The sequence below is a fragment of the Notothenia rossii genome (genome assembly GCF_949606895.1).
Source record: "Notothenia rossii genome assembly, chromosome: 2".
NCBI classification, from domain to species: domain Eukaryota; kingdom Metazoa; phylum Chordata; class Actinopteri; order Perciformes; family Nototheniidae; genus Notothenia; species Notothenia rossii.
The window spans coordinates 39,711,654-39,720,197 of NC_136904.1; the positions used below are offsets into that span (position 1 = coordinate 39,711,654).

At 38.5% G+C, this 8,544-nt stretch overlaps 1 long non-coding RNA gene across 1 annotated transcript; it reads right to left on the reverse strand.

The window, feature by feature from the left end:
• Positions 1-5,471: 5,471 nt before the first annotated feature.
• Positions 5,472-7,905, reverse strand: LOC307030094. Its single transcript, XR_013805533.1, has 3 exons — positions 7,811-7,905; positions 7,544-7,723; positions 5,472-6,224 (listed from the first exon to the last, which is right to left on the reverse strand). It is a non-coding gene; the product is annotated as an uncharacterized lncRNA (long non-coding RNA).
• Positions 7,906-8,544: the final 639 nt, after the last annotated feature.

Sequence of the window (8,544 nt, forward strand, 5' to 3'; positions counted from 1 at the left end):
TATATATATATATATATATATATGGTTAAAAGAAAGAAATAAGCAATACTTGGTTTCCCAACTGTTTATAACTGTCTTTCTATCAGAAAAAGTAAGTATGTCCTTCCTACTCCCTCTTTCCCTCTCACTTCCTCAGTGTGGGAAGATGTTGGAGCTGAAATCAAGGCACACGGCCCGTATGAAGGATTTCCGGCAGAAAGCAAAAGACTGGGCCCAAAAAGTACACTGGTCGAGAAATCAATCGAAGATCTTCGATAATTCTGCCTTGATGGTAATAAACCTTTTATTTTATTTTGTTCAGCCATTGAAGGTTACTGTCCCACAACATTAGAGAAATATTAATTGAATCTATATTGTACAGGGAAGGAACAACTTTTGAAATGTCATTCAATTATGTGTCAAGATTTCATTAACCGAAATGCATTTGCAATATTTCAATAATTAGCTAGTATAAATATAAAAAACGATACATTGACTTGAGCCCTGTCAACATTGTTTGCCATTCATCCCCACCCCCCAAAGCAATTTTAGACTAAATGTTCTGACTCACCAACCAACATCAAAGAACTAGTAGCGACGTATGGTATCCTCACGTTGCCTACGTTTAAGCCAGAAGGTCAAACACCACACAGATTAAAACCTACTGCCAACTCTCACTTACACTCTGCACCTGCATAAGAGGATTTTACTCTCCATAACAGCAGTAGGCAGAAGTATGTCTTCCTCATTTCAAAAGGAACAACAAAATACATAAGGCTCTAGAAATAAAGGCAATTTTTGTGATACACTCTTTAAAACATTTTCACAACACTCTCCACTCAGCTTCATGTTGGGAATATCTGAGTAATAGAACGACCAGATGAGATAAGAAATTAAAAGACTTTGTGCGAGCTTTTGGACTGTAGTAGTTAGTTTTCCTCAAGTCCGTTTTTCTTCTTGTGCACAGATTTCCTTAAGCTAGCTTATTTTGCAGACAGCTCTGCTGCCAATTCAACATGTTGAATCATCAGCAAAGGTTGTTGGGAATGGCAAAAAATGCCAATGATGCGGGACACACCACAAAAACATGGCCGACGGCCAATGCGGTGTGGTTAAGAGGTGTCTCCTTTGGTTCACTTGTAATGTGATAGAGTGAATATAACTTCATGGCAGATGCTAATGAATGGCAAAACAGAACAGGAACACAATCGTCTCTTTAGAGAATAGTAGTGGTGTTGCTCTGATGGTTCTCTCTGATTAAGACACACTATAGAGAGTGGACTGCCAACTCTCTTTTTTAAAGTCTTGCCTTTTTAACACTGCCTGGAAAATCTATCTGTCTGTATCTATTTGTGTGATGTTTGTCTATATGTTTTTCTTTGTTTTTAAGGTCTAAAAACTGAAGGCCCTTGGGTACTTTCCTCTCCTCTTCTGGGGGAAGTACCACAATAAAAATAAGTGGACGGCCCAGCTCCAGTGCCCCTTCGAGCTGTCACTGGTAGCCCATGCGGTCCTGGAAAAAATGGTTTGCCTTTTTGAAGGCTTTTTAGAAGGTAGTTCACAGCACATTCATGATTCTTTATTAAGTTTAATCCTGTATTGTGTACCTATCCAGATGGATCAGATAGAAATGTCAGTCAGATAATATTTTAGACAACCTAAATTGGTTTTGGGCAATTCATTTATTCCTTTTTCTTTGTTAAACTTTAATATTATTTGGTTATTCATATTCTCAACCCTGCACTACATCTTTAATGTCTTGTTTGTCTGCTTTGTTTAACTTCAAAGCATGGGATCCTGAGACAGAGGGTCTAGGCCAGCATGAAAGGACTGGAGAAGAAGATGACCAGACAGAACGGGGAGGGAGGTGAAATGGATGAGACACAGGGAACTACTGAGATGCAGGAGATGGACACAGAAGGGGACATAGAGACACAGACAGACAGATTAGCGAGTGAAGGACTGGAGAGAGGAGAGCTGGAGGGACAGAAAGACTCAGAGGAAGAGTTTGGACCGGTGGTGGCAGGAGAGATGGAGGCAGGCAAGGAGAAAGAACAGGTGGTGGAAGTGGAGAAAGAAGAGTTTGAGGCAGAGAAAAAAACAACCAACAGCTAGGTATCAATATAGAATATATGATGTAGAACAATGAGGGAAATCTTGACTCTATACAATATGAGATACAGAACGGTTAAAAAAAAGTGCCAGTGTAAAAAAAAAAGTAGCACCACCAACTGGCTTCAAAGCCAGAAGATTTTTCACTCTTTGCTTTTCCAACTTTTTCTTAAAATGTAAGTGTTCTCGCAAGTACTTCCCTGGTTTGCAAAGCACACACCACATGACTATTGCAATTAACACTTGTTTTTTGTTTCTCTTTATAGAAAGAGAACTGTTAAAATACATGCAGAAAAGAAACGAGGCAAGAAAAAATAAAACAAGGAGGAAGGTATTAAAAAAAATACAGGCATTACAGATCTGTAATAAAACAATTATACAACTTTTAACATAATAGTAGTTGAAGATGTGTTTTTAATTGAATCTTTTTAGTCCAGTTCTTTTGATTCCTAAAAAAAGCTTTGTGGCAGATAATCTGTGGTCATTTGTGGAACCCAAGAGGTGCATTATGTCATATAAAGTATGGGGAAATGATGACATGCATTTGTTTGAGGCCTTACAAATGGTGTTTTTCAATTTGAAAACCCAACTTAAAAGTTTGCAAGACCATACATGATATCAAGTTTGGGATTTATGGACAATTTAATTTCATGTTTCTTTACAGTGTGTGCATATCACGGCAAACTGGACGCTTTTCCAGTGCAATCTGTGTTAAAGACACGTGAAAGCAAGGTTAGTAGCTATATTGTTTGCATACACAACAGGTATGGACCTTCAACACAACAAACATAATAGTTTTCAAATAGTTGAATTTTGTCAGAAATTCAACAATTACATGTTGAGCTGTTTTCTGGGGCGGTCTTACATTAATCCAAACATTTACCATTTTAAAATCCTGTGGGATGAAATGCAATGAAGTATTGAATTATAAATTTAAATAATTAATATTTAGTTTTTGTCCTCTCTTCTGTTTCAAAGGGCTGTAAAGAAGTGCTGGTCCATTGGCTGCCCTGCCCTGCATGATAAGTTCAGATTTCTTGTTTAACTCTGTCAATAAATGGACAGTTCGGCCTAATTAATAATGGAGTGTAACGGGTACACCTGTATGTTTGTATACCTTATGTATGCCATGTGATCTTTGTAGTGTATCTGTGACTCTGGTTGTTCTATATGTATACCTGTGTTTATGTGTATTCTCTCGAATTCCCAAGGCAAATCTCTCCCAAGGGAGACAATAAATCTCTATCTATCTATTTAAGTAGTCAGTTTTGCCATGAATTGGGAGTTATTTAAGTTCATGTAATAAGCACCTGCACCATTTTAAGTTCAGAAATCCGAGAAATCAGGGTTGCTTTGTAATTATAGACAAAGAGAACTTAAAGAGGACATAGTCTGTTAATTTCCATGTTCATTAGTATTACGTTTTTCCTGCTTAAATGTTCAAAAAGCTCTTTATTGTTCTCATACTGCCTGTGCTGCTGCACCTCTTTTCACCCTCTGTCTGAAACCAGAGCCAACCGCTTGGATACGTCCCGCCCCTTAGTCTATTACGTTTAATATAGGAATTAGTTTCAGGCAAGTGTGTTGGAGAGAAACTCTGGGGGAACTTTTTCTATTAAGCTTTTGCAGACCCTTTACATTCACAATTATGTAATCAACACACTACTGGAAATGGAAAACCCCAAAAAGAACTATTGGGCCCTTTTTAATATGTGGCATTGGTGATAGCCTAAAGAGAGATGTAGCTTTGTCAACACCTAAATCTACTGTTAAGTGTGTTTTTACTAAATAGTTACGAAGACTTAAATGACATGCTAAATTGTGACCAGCTTGAATGTCAACAATATCCAATATGCAGTTATGGTCATCATTATTGTTGAAGGAATCAGGTGAACTGCTTATCATAGAATAAAAAATAATGCAGTATGGTTTGGGGTAAACAACATTTAAAACACTGCTGTCCCACAGACAACATTAAAAAAAAAAACACGCTGAATACGTTTCGGTGGTGAGTTAGCTGGTTATGGAAGCTTAGCAGCATAAAGATCACCCTCAGTTTCCTTGGAAAGTCGGAACAAGAGTAGGCACTAAAGGCCCGACCGACAGGCCTAGCATCCAGGATTTGAAAACAGACCGTTATGTGTATGGCCCTTCTTAGGGTTGAGAAGACATTTGAAAGGATTTTGTATACTCAACATATTTCAGAAATTGAAAAAAAAATTCTGGTTTTTTTTTGCCATGTTTTTTTTTCAGCAAAAAGACCTGGCCACCATCCTGGGAACCGCGCATGAATATAAACATGACAGTGTCCTAAATGTTTGTCGTTGTGTTGTAAATTATGAAGTTCTGTTGACAAACTAATTCATTTAAAAAATCTCATAAATAAATCATATATAAATATATTTGAAATCAAAATAAAAGTATTTATTTTTAGTATTTATGTTTCATCATTTACAGTGTTAGCAAGGCACTCACCATATTGTTCAATACAGTCGTGATTGATACAAGTTATGATTGATAAAACTAGTAAACTTGTCAGATTTGACCCGAGAACAACAACCCAACTTTGTAGGCTGTTTTTTTTCCTCATTGCTATTGATATGAAGAAATTAACTTATAGGGACACCCATAGCTGGTCAGGGTCAGGAACTTTCAAAAAACGACAGATCTTATAGGACAAAGTTTATTGCTCACCTCTGTCTGACGGAAGCCTCTTTCAGGTGTAGATTCTGAGACCATTTGGGACTCCAGCCTCAAGTATTTTGAATAATTGATTGTTTGATGGTAGGAGATCTTTAAGGTATAAAAACATTTTATGCCTTCAGATGTGGGCTTTATACCTTTTTTTTAACTACAAAATACACAAAAATATACACTGAGGGTCAGGATTAGATAACACTGCTGTATTCAACCCGGTATCAGGGCAAGATGTGAACATGTGATGATTTACCATGCTGGGAGACGTGAAGATGTCACGATTTCGTCCCTTCAAACGTGACAGTTACACGGTATTGTGAACATGGAGAACAAGTGGAGAAATACCCGGAAGTGCCAAGCAAATAAAATAATACTTTATTCCGAGTCTGCTTGCTATTCTCTTTGGAAGTCATCACTGTTGGGGAAATGTTTTCCAAGGTCCATCACTTTGACCCAGTTTATCAGTTCAAACTGTCCTGACTGAGCACAGGAACCTGTAACCTTGGCTGATGTACTCTCAGTGTTTTGTCTCCCTGTTCCTGCCCATGGCGTCAGCTGATAGAGGTGTTATGATTATATCTTGTTATGCACAATGTTGATTATTCTCTCTGAACTAGCTAAATACATGGGTCTGGGGTAGAGTTCTTCAGAAAATCAAATTTATTACTATTTTGGTAAGATAAAAGAGCATATGTAGCAAAACACAGGTTACAATATATGAAAATGCACATGACAAAGTAAATAAAAGAGGTGCTGCAGCACAGGTAATATGAGAAAAAAAGAAATGTTTCAACATTAAAGCATGGAAACATGTCACAGTAGAAGCACTCATTTCAAACTCAAATAAGCTTAATATGTCAGCTGTAACGTAAAAACTGCACACTTAATCAAATCCAGAAGGAAACATCTACATAGCTAGCTGTGTTAGCGTGCTAGTGTTGTGCCTGTCAGCTAGCTAAACACCACGGGTTAGTTGTTAGAATGCTTTGTGTTTGGTGTCACTTTACTACCTTTTTATTCACTTAAAACAGTCAGCTAACTGAAATCTGATTATTAAGTCAGAATTTCTGAAGGGAGCTGTGAAAATGAAGAACAGTAAAGGCAGATATATGGACACAATAATAACCTGAAAATAAGCATAATATGTCCGCTTTAACTATAGAACTGCATAAGGGCACCAAGTAACTTTCCACAAGTCAAGTCCCTTCTTCTGCGTCATCTTCATAATCTGAACTGTTGTCACTTTGCCAGTCTTTTTCTTCTTTCCTCGTCGTCCTCCTCCACCAGCCTAGGACTGGGTTCCAGAATTCCTCTGTAGGCGCCTGCTACTGTCTGCTGTTTGAGTCTGAGGTCATGCAGATTTCTCCTTCGAAGACACATAAGCAGGGCCGCCAACATTTGAGTTCAGCTTGGAGTGAGATTTTCTTTTTGGTGAACTGAAAAAAGAAACGTTCATGTGTACAGTGTTACAAATGTATTGAACATTTACAAACTAGGGTTTCCCATTAATGTAGGGGGCGCTACAGTGGAATATGCACCCGCGAGTCTTACAACGAAGGCTCGATAATCAGCTCACGGCATACAAAATGGCATATAGGTGTAAGCAGAGGTAAAGTGCTATTTTATAAGTGGGGGGGTCCTCACCTCCTCTAGGGGGGTCTGGGGGCATGCTCCCCCGGGAAGATTTTGTTTTTAATATTGAAGTTAAATGCATCAACCTGGTGCATTTTGAGAGCAAAATGAATGTATGGATCTCTCAACACCCATATGAAACAGAACTGTAAACAGATTTTCTTTTTCTTTGTGGATATTTTACAAATCACTCACCTTTTAAACTGTATTCTTGTTTTACTGTCATATAGTTGTTCATTTATTCTCAATATAAATGGTGACCAAAACGTTTGAGACCCACAGAGATAACTAGACTAAAGTTAACTATCTAAACAGAGAGTCCCTTACCTCACTGAGCTGTCGATATCTCTCTCAGTCTCACAGGACAGAGCTCTCCCTTTCCTTGTTTTAGAAACAGCTTTTAATATCCGTTAGTGCAGCTAGCTAACCAGATGCTAACAACAACAATGCAAATAGTGAGTTTGGTAGAAATATACTGTATAATAGTAAAGTTATTTAAGATGATTTTACATTATAAATATTCCCCAAAATTATTCAAAAGGATATTCTTCCAAACTCCTTGCTGTAGTATGAAACAGGAGACTATTGATGTGTGTGGTGAGTTTGGTAGTAATAAGCTGTATAATAGTGATTGAATATTATTATATTCTCTTTTTTCGGAGTTGCACTTTGCAGACGGTCCCTGAACACTCGTTTCTTCTCCTGCTGCAGATAGAGACCAATGTAATGTAGACCGCTCGGTTTGCTGTTCCTTCACTTTATTTTTATATTTAGGTCTATATACATTTATTTTGGACGAAAACTTAGCGTGAGGAAAGGCAAGTGTGGCGTGAGTGCGTGAGATATGGGTTATTTGCATGAGTGTTGGCAGCCCTGACATAAGGCCCTTGTACCCCTCCTCTGTGATTCCATTCGGATAGCCTACAAGTTATATAGCAAACATATAAATTGTGAAAATTATTCAGAGAAAACGTATTTAGGTCAAGAAAGACTAGAATGCAGTCAGACTCAAATAAAAACAAACAGATGGATAAAATCTTCTTTAAAGTGTGTTTGCCTTTGCTGGTTTGAAAAACATTGACTTATGTATTTTAAAGTGAATACATCCATGTGGTTCACTTACTTTCTGTCTGTGTGATCAATTAAACTGGGGCCATCAGTGTCTGGACCTTTGATACAGAGTCCTTGAGGTACTGACAGTGCTGCATCATCTCCTTCACAAGGATCTGCTTTTCTTCTGTCAGTCGTGACAGAAGCATTTTTTGGTCAAACAGCCCCTTCTTAGTGAGAATGTCCACACCGTCTGAGAATGAATATAAACATTTCACATTAATGAACACATTTTATTACTACAGTTTTGTAGATTAGAAGTAAAATATTTATACAGCACCTCTGTTGGGTTCCTGCCAAGGCCAGATCATGCTCTCTGCAGATTTGGTTGAGAGTTTCTCCACAACCGTGTTGGTCAGTATCGTCTCATGCAGCTCTCTGATCCAGTAATGAGTGACCCGACAGTGAAGAATAAATATGTGTATCACTAGTTTAGCTTGTCCCAGAGGTAGATAAAATAGCTGAGTGTGTGTGTTGCTCCACTCACCGGTCCGTCACAGCGGGTGGAGCTGCAGGATTTCTGCTTCAAACACGTTGCATACCGCTATTTTATTGTCATTTTCTGACACCTAAAATACTGCCAGACTGGTGTGAGCTTGTTTTTCCGCGCACAGAGAAAATTGTCATGTATTTTACGCCATGCGATCGGCTTTCGCGATCGTCATTTTTAAAGATCACCGATCGACCGAGAGCGTGAGTATCGGCCGATATCGATCGGAGCATCCCTAGATGATACCATACATAAGCACGTATACAACGGACATTAAAACAGACCTACTTTGACATCGTCTTTGGTTTGCTTTAGCTGGAGAACAAGCAGGCAGATGATCTTGCTCCTCTCCTCTGTCAGCTGAGCTTCAGCCTGAGCCTCCAGCAGCTTCAGTCCTCCCAACAGACTGTCCTGCTCGTCCACGATGCGCTGCAGGAGTGGGTGGGTAAGAGGACGTTAGAAAGACAAGGTATGTGCACTTTACTTGAGTATTTAAAAGAAAGAGAGAGATCGCTCTTATGGAG